At 34.7% G+C, this 19,765-nt stretch overlaps 1 protein-coding gene and 1 long non-coding RNA gene across 3 annotated transcripts in view; both read left to right on the top strand.

The window, feature by feature from the left end:
• The window catches only part of LOC140445886 (Krueppel-like factor 7), a 730,239-nt gene that overhangs the window by 121,193 nt on the left and 589,281 nt on the right, over positions 1 to 19,765 (top strand). The gene's annotated exons all lie outside the window — the stretch shown is intronic.
• Positions 1 to 19,765, top strand: part of LOC140446989 (uncharacterized) — a 105,327-nt gene that overhangs the window by 48,383 nt on the left and 37,179 nt on the right. Inside the window, exon 3 of the long non-coding RNA XR_011951546.1 lies at positions 11,515 to 11,588. This is a non-coding gene — a long non-coding RNA (uncharacterized lncRNA). The remainder of the gene's footprint in view (positions 1 to 11,514; positions 11,589 to 19,765) is intronic.

Genomic DNA, 19,765 nt, shown 5'->3' with positions numbered 1-19,765 from the left:
CCTAACTGTTCCTATTGGTCATAGAAGGTTTTTTTTAATGTGAGTTGTTTTACCAGCTATCCAATGGTTGTACGTACAAGTCTGTAGCTTGAAAAATATAGAAGTTATTACAATTGTTTATAAGTAAAAACATACCCCTTTTTCAAACGTTTATTTTGTAAATAATTTCGATGAAAACTCAATATGCATTTAACTTCGGAGACAGTTTAAGTCTTAAAGAATCCTATGAAATTTGCTAAATGTGTCTAGTATCATTATTAGAGCAAGTTTAATGGTTTAAATATTTAGCCTCAGGCATAAATAAATTAAATAACTTTTAAACTATTTGACCGATCGGGAGGAAATTTCGCACAAATTTAAAAGACGGTAATTCCTCGATGTTCAAATGTATTAATAACATTTTTTTTTGTTAATAAAAAAATTAATAAAAATTATAAATTAGTGCAAAAAACTGTTTTTTTGCAAATATCTCCGTAAATTATTTATCAATTTTAATTTAAAAAACGGGAAAATAAAGATATTCTTGATATAAACAACTGATATAAATATTGTTTATATAAAATATAAGGGAAAAAACTTATAGACAAAAAATCAAATTATGACCATAAATTATTGTTTAAAAAAAATGCAAGGTAGAAATACTAGTACTATTCGTTATCTGGTAACCCACACCTATGTCTTAAAAGCTTCAGATATCTGCGAAAATTTTTGCCGTGAAATCGATGATTTTTGCATAACCAGACTGGGCTAATTATACGAGTATACTATCAAAGCCTATTTTCACTGTCAATTTCTACAATGATAAGTCAACGTAATGTCACAATAAGCTCAGTACAATTTTTTCTGACTAAAACTTCTTTTTGTAGGTACAAAGTTTTTGTGATGCAGGAAAATGGGGCAACCTTTTAATTTCTAAGAAATTTTATAAAGGTAGTTATTTTGCTTAACCAAATAAAGGATATCGCAAGAACTGACCATAATATTACCCATCAAACTACCACAATGCAGAAATACTTCTCATAGTATATCTTTTACTTCCAAAACTTAAGCTCGGTTAATATTTAGTTTTCTCTCGTTGTTCAATTTTTTCACATGCGAAAAATCATGCCATTTTTTCGCTGTATTACTAGCTACCATTCTACCACAATTTTACAATTATTTCCCGTTCTCCAATCCTTCCTACTCACATTTTAACCCCACTCCATTAGAAATACAGACAGTTGTAAGATAGTAAACAAGAAAGACTCTCTCTTCCCTGTTGTCTATCGATGATAACGGACACTCTCTCTCTCCCCTGTTGACTATCGTTTGGTGACAAGGGTCTCTCTTGATTCTTGACTGTCGCTAAGGACAATCGTTGGCTCTTTCGTCTGCTGAGTCCTACTAGGCAGACGTATAATCTCTCTAGCCTGTTACCTATCGCTTGGTACAGACTTAGCGCGCTTTTTCTCCACTCTAACTCTCTCGCATATAGTTACGCGAAAAATACCGAAAATACTATTTAAATCATGTAAAGACTCAAAATGTGCTCTATATCGTGATCTAAGTGTTAGTACCGCGAAACACGTATTCATAAACCGGCACCCGGCAGATTCCGCGTATGAAAAACAACTGCGAGTGTAGCCTGTCAATACCGTTTGTGTGTGCAGCAGAAGAATTGGTAAGACTTTATATAAACTTAATTCGCTATAATCTGTATAACCTTTTACCACACATCCTAATTTATTTGAACCAGCCCTATGTAATACAGTCCTCATTTGCTGAAATTATATTCATAATTTCACATATGTACACCCTTTTTGTACACTCGTATTTATTCTTAAATTACATTTAAAAAATAATATCAAAGTATCGAAATAAAATAACTAGTTACGTAATCTGCTAATTAGTGGATACCGCACAATCCCTTGGTCATCAATTTAATTTTAATACCGTAGCAAAAAAATTGTCCTAATTACGGTAAAAAATGAAAAAGTAAACTTTGAACTAGGACGACGATTTTCAGCATCTACAGGGAAAAGTTTGCTATAAAACTTATCCATAGAACAAATTAATCAGTGTGTTCGTGCTGGCACAGCAAACTGAAAGATGCCGAGGGAATTCTGAGCTTGTCTCCGAACTCGTTAGGATTTCTGAGAGCAAAAATACATCTACTCCGATTATTTATACATGAACGTGCAAATATAAAAATAATTAAAGCAAGTTGCCGAGTTAGCAAAATGGCCGCTCGAGTTTCCTCCAAATACGGGATGATGGATCTACACCGAAAGAATCTTAAATTTCTACAAATTTAAAATGTTCCGAAAAAAGATAAAAGAAACGACGAAAAATTATCAAATCTTTTAGGAAAAAGAGAAGAACTGTATAACTTTTAAATATTTCGTCTGGTAGTGTAAGTATTCTTAATAGTTTGTTCTTCTTGTACCCTTATCTTTATTAATTAATAAATTAGTCATTAAGATATTTTAACTCTATGTAATCATATGACTAAATTCGCATTTTGTTTTAGGAAATATTGTTTTTAGGTGCCCTTTAGAAGTTTTTTCTATGAAAAGCAACAAAGGGAATAACCACTATTCGTATTCGAAATATACATTTCTGCATTAATTTATATCTGCAATTCTGCCAAAATGTATGTACGGTTGATTATAGTTAGGTTCTGGCGTTGTAAATTCATCTACCTCTTTGATTTTGAGGGATGTACTGGTGGGCTGGCTGTAGTTAGGGAAGTTGGACTGTGACTGATTGATTAGGATATTGTGGGGCTGAGAAAGGATTCATTCATTCGTTCTGGCTTTACAATCCTGTGTTGGTCCTAGCCTCCTCAAGAATTTCTCTTCAGTCGTTCCTATTCATCGGATTCTTCCGTCAAACACCTATTTCCATAATTCTTTATATTTTCATCTATGTTATCAAGAAATCTTGTTGTGAGTCTTCCTCTTCTTCTTTCACCAATTGGTCTAGCACGGAACATTTTTCTAGCTGGCTCAGTTTGTTCCATTCTGATAACATTCCCTCCCCACCTCAAACGTAGTATCTTAAGGTATTTTACGATATCTGGTTCTTGGTATATTTTGTAAAGTTCGAAGTTGTGTCGTCTTCTCCACACTCCATTGTCAATCCCCGCTTCGTAGATTCGCCTTAGTACTTTTCTTTCGAAGCAGTCTAACTTCTTATTACTTGTTATGTCTCCTTAGGTGTCCTGTTAGGAGTCCAGGTCTCTGAAACATATGTTAGGACTGGTCGTATTATTGTTTTGTTTTACCTTTGTATTTCTCGATGTAATTGAGGATTTAAAAAGGAGGAAGGATGCCAGCTAAAAATTATTGGGATGACCTCGTGCGAGGCTCTTTCGATAGAACCGAGTGTTTGTTAAAAGAGAGCTATTTTCTTGTTCTAATGAACCGCTTTACTGCTTTAAAGTCAACTACACATCAAATTCAAGCACATAGGCAGATTCTAGAAAAGTCACTAGAATATAACATAGATACAAACCATCTCTTAATTGACTCTAAAGCAGCCTATGGCAGTGTGAAAAGAACTGCATTATATAATGCAATGATAGATTTTGGGATCCCACCTTAAGGTTAAGTTGACCCAACTAACAATGCAAAACGTAAGCTCATGCGTTAGAATTGAAAGAGAAAACTCTACGTTTTTTTTTAATTAATAATGGTCTAAGACAGGGGACGCGCTGGCGTGTCTCCTCTTTAATATTGCCTTGGAAAAGGCAATCAGACAATTAAATATTAGAATGAATGGAACTATTTTTAATAGATCGACGTAAATTCTCGCATTCGCTGACGATATAGTTATAGTAGGTAGAAGTATGAGAGACATGGTGCAGTGTTTTACAACGCTTGCGGTCGCAGCAAGTGAAACAACCAAATATATGTTGGTTTCTAAAAACCCTCGAAATATCCAACAGAGAATTCAAATTAACAACCATACTTTTGAGCAAGTCAAAGAATTTACATATCTTGGATCGCTAGTAAACCCAACAAACACGACAAGCAACGAAATAAAAAGACGCATAGCATTAGCAAACAGAACTGTTCACATAAAACGTGCAGTAAAGATTAACATATACAAGACCTTAATAAGACCGGTTTTTATATATGGGGCTGAAACGTGGACCTTATCTCAAAATAATGAAACACTTCTTGGTATTTTTGAGTGGTATGTTTCTAGTATGTCAGATCACGAATACACGAGACATGCCATAGACAAGACATACTGGCAGAGGACAACCACGAATGAGATGGATTGATGATGTGGAAGAAGATCTACAGATTCTAAGGGTCAGAAGATGCAGGGAAGTTGTCAGGAATCGACAGGAGTGGCGAATTCTTTGTGAGCAGGCAAAGATCCACAACGGATTGTCGAGCCACTTATGATCATAACGAACCGCTTAGCCAGCAGTATTCTACTTGACCTAGGACTATGTTGTCTGGGCCCCTCCCATTCGGACGCCTTTTGCGATTTGTTGCAGTTTTGCAACTTCACGCAAATATTAATTTAATACCAATTATTCCAATATCGTACCGACAACCCCATATTTCTGCGGGTAGTGCGAATTACATTTCAAAAACGCACCATTTGTAAGTATTAAGTTGCATAGATTGTCGCTAGTCTAGTATTTCTTTCTTTTTATTTTTGCTCTCTCTTCACCTATTTTTGACTTTGTATTTTCTTATTTAATTAGGGTCCCAAGTATGATCCTAAATATAATTCCAATGTCGATCGGAGTATAATCTGAAGTATCAGTCCAATATTGATGTAATTATAGTCCACCGTTAATCCAAGGACGGTCTCATGTATTCCAGTTTGGGTCTTCGGTGTAAGTTATGTATGTTACCAAAGACTCTATACTGATTTTTCTAATCTGTGATTAAATTGATATAAGGTTGAATGCTCGAATAAATGAACTTTGATAAAAAGTTTATGAACATAAAACGTTTATGACATTCTGGGATTGTTGGATAGCCCGAAATTGACGAAATGCCCCTGAGGATGCTTTAGTGAGCGAAAGTACTTGGGCAAGATTTAATTAATAAAACTGTGCTCGATATCTGCCTTTATTTTATCAAACTTAATCTGTGATTGTGTTCCGCCTGAAATAGTCCTTCCTTTCGGAACATTTTTACTTATCAGATGCCATTATTTCAGTATAATTTGTGTTATGTTGAAGGTATTTTTGTTATTGTTTCCTGAAAAATTTTCGGACAAGTGATGCTTGAACTCCTTTTTAAATCAGCGTCATGTCCAGCGCATTTGGCAAGATTGTGCTTGAATTAAAAAAAGGAGGAATACGCCAATATTTTTTACCAACATCTTTCACAGTTTTTCCTACCATATACTCAATATAATGACTGCAATTTGAAAGACGGTGGATGGCAAACACAAACTAGATTTTCTTATCAAGTAAAGAAATCACGACGTAAATTCCTTAGTAAGTGAAAGCGGTCATCCGAATAAACTGAATACCCTGGATACAAACTTGTTGTTATTACAATTTTCCCCTAAAGTTTGTTGTATCTTGTTTTATGAAAATTTTCCCCAAAAGTTTGTTATATCTTACCTTATAAATATAAAAGTAAATTTTTGGGAAATACTAATTATTTTTCAATCCTTTCTGTAGGTCTGGAAAAGTTATTCTCGAAACTTGAGCTTATTCTGAATAAGTGAAAAATAACCCATGAACAATTTTTAGTTAAAATTCTATCTTTTGCATCTTGAAAGTGAGCTATAAAGAGCCAAGTACAAACAAAAATGTTGAAAGAAAAAACAAAAAAGACAAATAAACAGAATGTATGGAAATCGACTGACGAAACAAATACTAAAGGAAGGAAAAGGTTAGAACGCATCTTGAAAAGATGAAGCGAAAGTTGATGCTGCAACAAACAACAGCAACACCTGGAAAGTAAGAGTGTATTACTTAATCGACTCAAACTTGAAAGCGAATTTACTATCGTTGGGAATCCCTAGAACAGAAATATAGTAGATTAGGTTCAATATAAAATGTAGGTTAATCGTAGGATTCGATGCATTGTTTTGTTTTAATAAAAAATGCATTGGATAATTACGTTGGAGTCATTTGGTACTGGTATCCTATTTTATTTGCTGCTTTAGTTCTGAATGTCTAGAGTTTTACTCCTTCCCACCAAAATGCGTACGGACTATAATATTAGTTCAATCGGGAAAGAACCGAAGTTAAGCCATTAAAAAATAATGATGCAAGATATTCTAAGAAGCCTACTCAAATATAAGGTAATTTATACCACGAAGAACGGTGGAAACAGCCATTTAAAATTTATTATATATTGTCATCTATTGAAATTCCGCGTCGAACGGAATGTTTATTCATAAAATCGAGCCCAGTTTTAATACCCAGCTGTTCAGTATTCAATTGACTCATTTGCAAACCAAATACTCTTCTCACTACAAATTGCGGTGCACCTGTACGCAGTTGTCACAAATTAGAAACGGTTGTAGTTTTGATAATAATTTAAATGTTCCATTGTTAAAGCCGTCGTTTAAAATTTTAGATTTGAAAAAACATTCCATTGTCGTGGCAATTCGCGCATAATAGAATAATGTGAAGATGAATTTGCAAGGCTGTATTTGTATGGAATTCGAAAAGAAATCGTTGATTTACGGGGGTAAGATGAAACATCGAAATCCTTGCAAACAAAAGTGGAAAACACTCTGGTTTCCTTCAGATCTAATAAATATTTAGCCTTCTACTAAAGATTTCCATGGAAGGGAACCCAATTTAATGAACTATACTCAAGAGCAAAACATAAATTCTAAAACACAATATTTTTAAAGAAGCCGGTGCCGCAATGTAAGCAAGAAATAGCCGTTGCTATGAAAGCTAGCAAGAGTGCACTTCATATTCTAAAGAGACACAAAACTACTGAGAATCTTTTTCAAAAAGTGGAAGCATATGTTTTTCCTATAAATTCATCAACTAAAATACCAATTATAGGGAAGAAGGTACGTACACACAGGGTGAACATAAATTAACTCAAATTAATATTCTGCTTAATGGAACTGATTTTGTCCACGGCACGTGACGTTAGATGTTGGAAAAAAATAAAAATTTAGTTTTTGCGTCTCAGTAAAAATTCATCTTTTATACTACGCCACTGCCCTGCGCTGTAAAGCAGCAGCTACAATCTTGCACCAGACACATTAGTCATCATGGCATTGTCATCTTATTGGGACAAATGATACGATATAATAGTAGATGATATAGGGGGATTCTGTGCGGGATAGGGAAATCGACGAGTGCGAGAGAAAACGTGTGGCGTCATGGGAAATCAATGAGTGCGAGAGAGAACGTGTGACCTAGGTCACGTTACAGTTTACGATCATGCTGAACGTAATGGTGACGCTAGTCTACACGAGAGGGCGTTACAGTTCACCGTTTATGCAAGATATGGAATCAAAAGCAATACAAATAGCAGAACATAAACTCAAACTGTGGAACTGTGGGTTAGGTATATTGACGACACATTTATTATCTGGATACATGGGTAAGAAAGACTTAATACATTCCTGCAACACTGCAAAAATATCTATCCAAAAATACAGTTTACCATGGAACGGGAGAATAACCAACAACGTCCATTCTTACATGTGTTGGTTATAAAGAAAGAAGACGAAAGCATAGGATATACAGTATACCGAAAACCAACCCACACTGACAGATATTTACACGCAGATTCGTGCCATTATCCTGCATAATTAAATTCGGTAATAAAATACTTAATCACAAGATCTGAAAAACTAACAGATGAGGACCATAAGAACGAGGAAATAAACAAAGTCAAAAAAGCTTTAAGAAAAAATGGCTTCTCTACGTCTACGATTGAAAAGGCACAGAAATCTCGAAGCAAAAGTAAAGATCCATCAAAAGAAGAAAAAAGGAGTTGGAAAATCAAGGAGTATATACGAATCCCGTGTGAAGACTGTGATAAATGGTACATCGGACAGACGGATCGAAGAATACAAGTTAGACGAGAAGAACATCGAAATGCCATTAAAAAAAGATAAGAAAGCGGAAAACCACAAAAAATCAATCAAAATGAACTCTAGCTGTTAATCGTATGCAAGAAGAAAAAGCCATATTTCGACGGGGAAAAGATAATTCAAAATAGTTATATTATATTTGCTTAAAATATCGAGAGACTGCATATATTTTTGAATATCTTTTGATTTAAACGGTGACATCACAGATAATGCGCAGTTCAGCTTATTTGTACGCTTAGTGACAGATAGTTTCGGTGTTTTGGAGGAGCAATTAGATTTAAGACGCCTGGTCTCCACAACAGGCCTTGCATGATTGGTTGGATCAAAGAATTTACAACTCTATATTTGAACATATTCAAATTAAAAATGCAAGGAAACAATTATTGTATTGTTCTATCCTTACTTAAATCCTTAGTTTAAATATTATTTAGTACGAGATTTCACCATTTCCAGGAGAAAAAGAAAAATATTTCACAAGACCTTTATTAATTTCAAAGTTCCATTTTAAGTTATCTGTCTAAATTGCACATCCAAGTAAGCTTTAAAATATATTGAACTGTAATGTAACCAATTGTACAATTACATTTCTACAGGATATAAATTTATTTCATCAAATGGACTAATTTTTTTTAATATATGAATTTGTAGAATTTTATCTGTACACAAACTTGTATTGTAATCTTTCAACGTCCGCTAATAATCTGTCATGATTGATGCGACTTTGTGTAAATAAAAAAAGTAGAAAAGGCTTAAACACGACAAAATTACACTGTATCTATCTTTCTATTAGTATATTTATTCACCATTTCGCATTAAAATTTTTGTCATTGAAAGTTGTGGGTGAAGCATTTGCTCACAATAGATCAAAACCAACAATGCATCGACAATTCAGACCATTATTTGCAACTGTTTTAATGTAATAACAGGAGTTCTTGCTCTGCATATTATGATGCACAAACTATTTTGCTAAACGATTACGGACAGATACATCTTGGTTTTCGGAAGAGATAAAAGTAACATGCTAAGAAAAAATTCATATCTCAAATATAAATCTGAAAGAACGCAGGAGGTTTATGAACAATATAAGAGAGATCACAGCGAGATAAAAAGAGAATGGAACAACCATATCAGTCGAATGGCAGATAACAAAGTAGTGAGAATAGCGTAGTATAAGCCGCCAATTGGAAGAAGAAGCACAGTCGTCCTCGGAAAAGATGGAATGATAATATTCCACTAAGATAGGAGGTGACTTCGAAGAAAAACAGGCTATTTGATGGCAGGGAATATGGTGGCAACAAAAAGGTCATAAATGAAGAAGAAAAAGCGTTTTCCCAAAGACAGTGTTAAATGTAGATCGCAATAATCTCGCTGGCTACCCAGTTTTTCAGATCAGGCTCTCAATGATTATTTGTTCTGTGCATACTGCAAAAGAATGACCCCTGGGAGAAAGGTGTTCCTAAGCTAGCAAAATAAGGTTTCCCAGAAGAGCGAAAGGCATTGCAAGTGTTGATAGAGAAAGAAAAGAATACGTGAAATAAGAACTAAATATCGACCAGACCAATCAAAAAAAAACCATTGATCACAAACACACGGTCACTACAAGAAGAAATAAAACGTAGACGTGATCTAGCAAAAGACTGATGGGAAAGATGGCCAAAATATGGAAAGACTCTCAAATTTCACGAACTATAAAAATGAGGTGTATCAACTGCTTAATATTCCCAATACTGACGTGAATCTTGGACCCTAAGACAAACGGAAGGAAGAAAGATAGCCGCCACTGAAATGTTCAGTTGGCGAAGAATGTTACGAATTCCGTGGATCGACGATAGGACAAATAATTCAATTCTAAATGAGCTAAAAGTCAGCAAACGGCTATCCAGCAAAGTCCATCTCCAGCAATTAAAATAGTTTAGACATGTTATCCAAGGAAAGTGGAACGCCGAAGGTCATGAGGAAGATACCCAACAAGATGGATCGATCAAATTACAGGAGTGTGCAAAAGACCTATGCAGAGACAGAGATCGTTGGAGACGGACAATATACGACATCATGATGACCACTACTACACTCCCTCCGGGCGTCAGGATTTAAGAGAGATCATCAGAAAATAAAAGAATACAAAAAAGGGAAACCACATATAAACAAAATGGTTTGACGTCGCCTAACTAAACAAATATTAAATTCCAAACCGAAACGAGAAACACGTTCTGCAAAGATGGAGCGGAATTTGATGCCTAAGCCGTGCAATGAAGATTTCCTTCAAGTCCAAACACGAATCGAATTGGAATCGGTTTGTTTTATCCTAGAAAGGATTAATCCCTTTATCCTATTGATGAATAAGTTACTGAAATAAAATATTGGAATAATAATTGAAGAATATTGTAAAAAAATTGTTATTTCATCAGTTAGGGCCAGGACTTGACGAAATGAAAAACACCAATGAAGTTTTCTGTTTCTAATTTTCTTTCATGAAGAACCTTTGCCTAATTTCCCAATACTCTGTATTAAATTATGAGTGTTAAACATTTATTCTTTTTATATATTATTCTATTAGTTTATTTTTTTCTAAGGCTCATTTTCATTTGGTTAATTTTTAAAATAGGCAGTTGAAGATAGGACATAAATCAAATAAACTAATTCGACTTTCTCCGTCAAACAATCTGGTAGGTACTTATAAAGAATGCTCGATAAGATGCCGGTCACACGGCAACATTTTTCGGTACAAAAAAGTGAAATATTGTCACTGGTTCCGTCGAGCAGAGGAGACTTCAGGCTTTAGGTCGTATATGGAATGTATCGTAAGAAAAGTTACACAAGATCGCGAAACCGGTACTTGTATGAAGCTACAAACTTACAAATAATATGTTAGGCCTGGTTTGAGATTTTTGGAAGACAAAAAATTTGTCATAACGTTTATATACAAATTCGATACTCTTTTCGTACTTCTTTACCTTTAATAGTCGTAAGACTAGTCTTTGTAGGGAATAATAACAAACAGAGAAACATCAAACATAAAATACGTTATTTGTGACGAAATCCATAATACACTAAAAATGTATTCTAAAGTTTTATTTATTTATAGTTAATGCTTTCTACGGTTTTACGGTTTTGGCAAACTATTAGCTAATTCAAAATTGTACATGGAGAGCATCTTAAGATCCACGTTTTATAACATAGAGCCAAGCGATAAATATACACGGATCCCTCCATCTAAGCTCGCAATGACCTCTCAACAGGCCTGAAAGTCGTAAAGTTGAAAATGACCGGCAGATAAAATCTCTCTTGAGTATAAATCTGGTTTGAGAGAATTTAAACAGGTGTTCGCTCGCTTGTTTATGGTAATAATGTAATGTATGTAATAATTGTGAATTGATACTGATTAAATTCCATAAATTTCGAATGTAGCAACCATTAAATTACTCTTTTACGGTTCCTTGTTATTAAAGATAATAACGATATTTTGTTTTGTTTCAGGTATGAAATACGTAAATAAGAAGCGCCGAGGCTAACGTGGGATCGGGATATGATGTAATCGTTTCGGGTACATTGTAAGTATGTTAGGTCATTATGCAATTGATTTATGGAGCGTGGATTGGTTTAAATCAGTTGGAATTGCCGGGGAACGTCAGCGGTTAGAGTGAGATACTGTACTGATGACGATTACTTCTTTACTTTGTTTTTTATTTGTCTCAAAACATTTTTCTATTATAATACACACTTGAACTAAACTAATAAAAATTACTTCTCAATTTACCTTCACTTTCTCGATTATATCGTGCAGTGCCGTACGAGGGTTGTTTTTTTAGTTTTGCATATATCTATAAAGACAAAAAATATATAAACTTAAAGTACTTGATTGCTTTCAATATGTCCCACCAAGATCGATAAACTTAAAGTACTTGATTGCTTTCAATATGTCCCACCAAGATCGATAAACTTTTGCATACTTTCAAACCAATTGGTAAAACATTTATTACAGTTTTCAGTTGAACCTGCATAATCGCTGTTTTAAAGACATCAATGGCTTCTTCTGGCGACTGGATTCGCTGCCCACGCATTGAATTCTTGATCTTTGTGAACTTTAAGAAGTCGTTAGGACTAGGGACTAGACTAGACTAGGCTAGACTAGACTAGACTAGGACTAGAAGTCGTTAGGGGCTATACGGTGGATGGTTTTACAATTCGATGTTTTGAAGCTCCAAAAACTCTATTGTCTTTTGGACAGTGTGAGCACTTGCATTGTCCTGATGAAGTGTGTTGCTTTGTCGGAGTTTCGCGATAACTTCTGGCAAACAAACGGTTATATACCAATCAGAAGTAACGATCTTATAAAGCAATTTTTGCCACATGACCAGATTTTGACACAAAAGTTGCGTCCATTTTCGTTGACACACTTCGAGAACGGATCACTTTTGTTGGTTTTTTCTCATCGTGAAACACCCACACAGCGGATTGCCGTTTATTTTTCGGTTCGTAGAGTAAATTCAAGATTCATCGCCACTAACAATACTGTAAACGTTTTTTGAGCTTTCTTTGTTGAACCGTTCCAATGTTTTACGACATTAATTGACGCGATCCGCTTTTTGCTCTTCTGTGAGCAAATGAGGGATCCAACGGAAAACCAACTTCGTAACACCCAGTTCTTCATGTAGGATCTTTTGGATCGAAGTCTTTGAAATGCCCAAAGATGCCTCTTTGACCACGTTGAAATTCGCAATACCAGCGGGAAATAGTTGACTGGTGTGATGCTTCATTTCCAAACACAGAAACCATTTCAGCGAGACATTGCTGTTGGGATCATCTTTTCCCAAAATTGTAAAAAATTATTGCTCCTAGTGCTTAGTGTGTGTATATCCCCTTTGTTTTTGTAAACAGGTACACTGTCATTTTTCTCTCATTGGTGCTACAACACTTCCCTGTGGAAGACCTCTTCCCTGTTCTTTGGATTCCTACATCTACTCATTTTGACTTTCGATGATTTACACGACACAACAGATTCTGAAGTGGAACTGGGGAGCCCACGAGCAGATAGAGGAAGCAAAGGTAGAAACTGGATGACGCACAAGGCTGGATGATCATGAAAATGAACTAGATTCTTATCACTAAGTCTATTGTCCATTGTATATTTTGTGAATCGGTGTCATCTTATAAGTTTCCCTTCAATTTCCCATTCAGTGTCTTCTGTTAGTAGCTGGTACAGGACTTGCTACGCCTTAATTCTCCTTATTGTTGCCAACTTCTTCTTCTTCTTCAGCCTTCATTCATCCATTGTTGGACATAGGCCTCCTCCAATTGTTTCCACGCTTCCCTATCTTTTGCAATTCTCATCCATTGCTTTCCAGCTACAGCTGTTATATCGTCTATCCATCTCTTTTTGGGTCTTCCCACGCTTCTTTTTGTTTCTCGAGGTCTCCAGAATGTCACTTTATGAGACCATCTGTTGGTGTCTTGTCTTGCTACATGTGCTACCCATTGCCATCTCAATGTCGCTATTTTTTCCATGATGTCGGTCTGCCAACATTTCTTCCTATTCTGTACATATTAAGTCTCTCGTATAGTTTTAAAAATGACATAGTGATGTGTATATAGCTAGTAGGATTCTCTGTATTCTTCCTTGGTTTAAGCAAGGGAATTCAGAATTTTTTTTTTAGGATTTTGGTGTTTTTTACGTTTTACGGCAAAATAAGAATATTGAAACTTTTGAGTTTCACTTAAGTACGTTTTGGTAGTATCGTAGGATACAAAAAATTAGATTGGTCGAAATAGAAACAAATATGACAGGATTATGTTAGATAGGGAAAGTCAATATAGCCTAAATGATTTTCAATGTGTGACAAGAGCGGCAACATCAACAAGAACAAACAACAATCTCCTGAATTTTAAAATGTTTTCTAGATAAACTTTTTCAGCTCCGTCAATGATGTAGTCCGCTATAATAGTGGTGATTGCTTTTAGAGGGAAACCTTTTGACGTGGTTACTGTACCCGTTTGGAAATAAAGGAAATTTAAAATTTCATGCAGAACAGTTTCTCGACGATATTCTTGTTTTTTTTTGTTTATGCGGTAAAATGTTTAATTTTCTAATTAAAAGGGCTACGGTAGCTACCGCGCCAATTTAACTTTGATCTTAGAGACACAAGAGCTCAAGGTAAACACAGAAAAGTTGATTGCTTAACGTTTAAGTCGTTTTTGCTGCTGGAAAAGTTCAAAAGGGACCGTAAATGGTGTATAAAATGATATCAAGAAGTTGTAGCAATTCTTTAGTCTAACTACTGGAATTGTAAAGATTGATAATAAAAAGATTGATTAAATATCAATCTAAAAAAGATACAGTCAATTATTGTCCAACAAACAGAAAAAGTTCTTAGATATGTCACAAAATAGAAACGAATTTAGTCTGATGGTCGCCGTAGCTAAACGTCAACAGAGATTGCATGTAGCAGGAGGAGATTACTTTATACAAGAATAATTGAAAAGTCTAAGTACGTACTAAGTGGCAAATTGAACAAGGAATTAGCTACGTTTTGGAAAAGTGTTGGGTAATTATTATAGAAAAAAGGGAGAAATATCAATTTCGTCTTAATTAAGTTTACAGTACCTTGTTTAACATATAGTGTCTATTGCCCTTTAGTAATATTCACTTACCTGATTCTTTTCTTTAGTCTCTTACGAATCTCTACATCTCTTTCTATAATCCGTTCAAATTATGATCCGTTTCTCTCGACGTTACCCATTATCCAGTTGTCCTTTTTACTAATTTTTCAATTTATTTATCTTTATTTGGCTAATTTTCTGGGACATCCTGTATATTTCTCACGATATATTTTTTATTATCGCTCTACAAATTTATTTCTGTATTATATACACCAATAAAAGTTTTGTTAGCTCTAGATATTTTTTTGAAATATTCTAAATAAGCTCTTTTTCAAGATGCCGCAAAAAGCAACCTTACCTTTTCGATCACCTGGGTTTGGAATTTAACTTTTTTTGAACGTAATCCCCAAAATCTACTCAAATCTACTCATTTTCCGTCTGCTGCTGAAGAAGATGTAACACCACCTCTGTTCGTCAGATTTTTTATATATAATTAACCTAAATATCTCTGTTTTATATTTGTATTTCTCGTTTCTTCAGGGTTTTAATTTCGGCCGGTGCTCTGCCAAATCCTCGTTAGATTCCAACGATGCTAAGTCAAATTAAAAAACAAAAGTCTTTTTAAATGAGAACCTAGATTTTATCTCGATGTTCTGAATTCTAGCAAAACCAACAGGACTGTTATTATGGAGTTCAACAACTATGAAAGTAAAATGGAATAACAAGGTAAAGAAAAAATAAATGTCTCTGCCCTGTATAAAAGGGTTACCAAACAATTTGCAAATCTCCTGTCTACACATAACAGTACAGTTGTTCATAAAGACCACACCCTTTTGAAAAGAAATTTTACAAAACTAAAAACGAAAACCCCTCAAATAAAAAAATCGCTCAAATTACGATGGGGTATATATTGGACAAGGCAGTCAGTTACTTAACTCAAGAATACGTTCTCACAAATATGACAGGTCAACAGTTCAAAAAAACTCAACAGCCCTCACAAAAAATAAAATCGAAAATTAACATAAATTTCATTTTCAGGAAACTAAGATCTACAAACTGAGTTGATAATATTTCTTGAAAAACGCAGAGATATCCTGCCGAAACGTTAAAAAAAGTAAATAAAAATGTCATAAATCTAAATCTAAGATTAACATTATTACAAAAATTAATATTAAACTCACCAGGCTTTCAGTTTGGGCCTCGTCAATTTTCACTGTGCCGAGCTTTCGACTTCATCTTTGATATCGTCTTCGCAGCTTCCGAGGCCTCGAGTCTCCTGAGCTCCCAGACACTACCCTGTTCACTACTCAGGTGTGCAGTGAAATGCTTTATCAGACGATGGTTCGGGTCCTGCCCCGTAATTGACATTAATATCGGTCCTTCTATTTAGTTTTTCGTTTCGTATTATGATCATCCCATTTCTGTTTTTTGAGATTCAAATATTTCAAAAGAGTGACTTTTGAATCTATCTTTTTTATCTTTATATCTTTTGCGTGTTCCTTATATCTATAATGACTCAGCAACGGTGCCGTCTAGACACATAGTGTATCAGTTTCCTGAACCTATCCTAGTAGTTAGGTTCACTGAGGAAGAAATCCTTTTCTTTGGACTGATGATCTCAAGAAAACGTCAAGGAAAATTGGATGAAAAGTGCTCAAGATAGAGCACAATGGACAAAAATGAGGGAGGCCTATGTTCAGCAGTAGACGTAAAGGGCTGGGTGATGATGATGAGGTTTACTGTTATACTAGTGTGTATCTTTACTGTCTTTAGACAATTCAGAGTATAACAAACAAATTCTTGTTCTAAAAATTAGGGGAGAAAAATACCGGGAAGTATATAGCGAATATAAATTGAGAAAAATTGGAAATCTGAGCTCACATAACCACCGTTCAACGATTGTTTGTGCTTTCTACTCCATCTTATTTTGTTATAAATCAGTATCCTTCTTTTAAGAGTTGTAATAATCCTTAAAATAACTTTTTCCATCCTCGTACAATTCATGACGTCCACAATTATAATAAAATTAAAATTGTGATGAGAAACATTTTTGCGAAAAGCGGAAATATTAATATAGCACAGATTGAAAACGGGAAAGCAGCATTTGCAAGTGCTTCTCATCCAATATTCAGAAAGTTGTTAAATTATGAATGACCACACGAACGATCTTTCAGTTTCCCGGACAGTAGAACAGTCGAATAGGAACAGGCGAACAGTCAAATTAAGTCGTACAATAAAAAGTTCTGTCAGGGATTACCATCTACTGTTAAGCTATATAGCGAATGTTAAAATAATGTTTATTAAATTAAGTCAAAACAACCATTAGTAGTAGTTTATAACCAAAACAGATTGAAAATTGCTATAAATAAGAAATAACGAAAACATGTATGTTTTGATGCCTTCTGGTCAGAGCTCCATTAATGTTACATGTCTAGGCATTATAGTCCAGTCGTCAGAGAGTTGACCCCTAAAAATCATACGAACAAGCTGAATTTTGCAGAGAAAATTCATCATTATCATCAGTGGAATTACAGCTCGTTATGAGCCAAAGCCTTCTTCAGAACAATCTTCCATTCGCACCTGTCTCTGGCAACTCTTCTCCATGCTTTAACTCCGATGGATTTTAGATCATCCTCTATGTTATCTTGATACCTATCTTCCTCTGGCTCGTCTTCCCACTTGTCCTCTTCGGTCGAAAATTTTTCTGATCATTGCATCTTCATCTCGCCTAATTACATGTCCTACCCATCGAAGGCGTTCTAATTTAATACATTTTACAACGTCAGGTTCCCCAAAACTTCTGTATAACTCAAAGTTGTAGCGCCTACGCCACAAACCCTGTTCTTGGACTCCTCCATATATTTTCCTTAGAATTTTTCTCTCGAAACGTTTAAGCAATTCTTGTTCGTTCTGTGTTTCTGTGTCTCTTGAGCGTTTTCATCCATTTTAGGCAAAGTAATTTCTATTTGGTCTTCTTCACGACTGTCGCTAAGATTAACTGCTGACTAAGCAGTTCTTCAAAATGATTCGCCCACCTGTTTAGTATCTGTTCTTTGTCACTAATTATAGAACCATCTCTGTCTTTACATGCAGTTATTCTGGGTTTGAATTCTTTTCTGCAGCTGTTTATCTTCTGGTAGAATTTTCGCGAGTCTTTTCTATTGTGGTGGTTAACAATCTCGTTTAGAGCTTTCTTTTTCCTTCAAAACGTCCTTCTTTTTTCTCGTCTAAGATTTTCATAGTCTTCCAGGTTTGATCTCGTTCTGCGCTGCTGAAGTCTCTTATATGCTTCATTTTTCTGTTGGTTAATGGATCTACATTCTTCGTCAAACCAATCTTTGTTTATTTTAGCCTTGTTAGGTTTTAAAAAGCCGTTAGCCGCTGTATGGATAGCTTCCTTGCATTTGGTCCAGTGTTCTTCTATACTTAAATTGGGACCTTTATACACCTTTATAACTGAGTTTATTCTCGGCAAAATACAAAAACTGCATACGAAAGCTGAACTCTTCTTTAAAACGCATCTTGATTTTTGTCGATAGATCACTTGATAAATTCTACTGAACATTGATTTCGCGCTTGTAACTGACATGCAAAATCGACGGTGGCTTCAAGCGTTGTTTCTAAGAGAACGGTTCATTCTAAAAAAAATACTTATAAACATTTTTGTTTAAAATTATCTCAGCTAAATTTTTTATTTAAAACATTTTTCGCTACGGTGTACAGATTCTTGGTAAATTGATTTTTTTGCGTTTTTACCCCCTGCGAGGGGGTTTTAGGGGGTAGATCGGGGGTAAAAGTGGTAAAATCTTTTAGGGGTCTCAAAATTAATATGCTCGGCAAAATTCAGCTTGTTCGTATAATTTTTAGAGGTTCAGTGGCATTTTCGTCTTTAACGACTGGAGTATTATTTTATGTTGTCGATCGATAATGGGGTTTATGGGAATGTATTTTGAAAACAGCTTTCGATTTGGAAACCGAAACGTCAAATATGCTTCATTTTATAATGTCTGCTTCATTCCTGACAGATAAGTAGTGTAGTTGTTGTTGGTACTGTATATCGCTAAAATATTTTGTGCATCCATTAATCTTTTTTTAGAACTATATTTATACAAAATTGATTACTTTGTATCATGGCGGTTTTACAATAAGCTCTCGAATTCTATAAAAGGCGTTCCTAAAAGCTGAATATAGCCAGAAACACAACACTCCATTCCGAACGGATATGAAAAACTTTTTAACGATATCATAAAAAATTTAAAATGTAGCGATATGTGAAAAAGTTTTACTGTCGAAGGGAAAGAAATCGAACAGTAAACGCGGCGAATATAAAGAAAAAATTGAAATTATTGTCTGCGAAAAAGTTTTTAAATCTAAAGTTCTCGATGCAAGAAGACACTGCCGTGCAGAAGTTATAAGTTTTCGTTCTGGATACGCGCCATACTCATTTAGCTCGGAGTGTTATTGGATTTTATTTTGCTTTGATTTATTGTAGTTCTAATTCGTTCTTGAAAGAATGATAGTTGTTGAAGAATTTTTCAAAATTTAAATCATCGTTATATACTTTCTTATGTCTCATTGACAGTCTTAATTATAAGATGTAATTAATGAATCTTTTGTTAAGGTGAAATTAATGAAACATTATTTATGAATCAAAATAAAACATGGGAAGAAAATCTCTTATTATTTAGGTACTAGAATTGTATTTTTTTTGGTGATGTCTCCATCCTTGAAGCATTAATTTCTCATATGAAATTAGGTTTTATTGCATCTCTTGATTGACAGTGACTTTTGGAATGATCTTAATGTTGAATATGATTTTTTTTTGCACTTTAAGCTTAGTAATTTCTTGTTTTTTTTTTTATAAAATCTCAAATGACGAAAGCGTATTTATAAGAAATTTATTTGTTTTAATCTGTGAAAGACCGAGTTATCGTGGGCGGCAATGAAATCGACTAATTCGGATTCTCCTGCACACTCTCACTTACAACGGCAATGTTTACGGCAGATCTTGTGTTTCGTCCGGGTGTTGGTCGATTGTTTACTGAAACAGTGGACTCAAAATTTATTCACCATACCATACTGCAAATTTGTCCTCTTGATAGGACGATTATGGCGACTAGAACACCCATTT

The sequence above is a fragment of the Diabrotica undecimpunctata genome, chromosome 7 (genome assembly GCF_040954645.1).
Source record: "Diabrotica undecimpunctata isolate CICGRU chromosome 7, icDiaUnde3, whole genome shotgun sequence".
NCBI lineage: Eukaryota > Metazoa > Arthropoda > Insecta > Coleoptera > Chrysomelidae > Diabrotica > Diabrotica undecimpunctata.
This window is presented reverse-complemented; position numbering and strand designations above follow the sequence as displayed.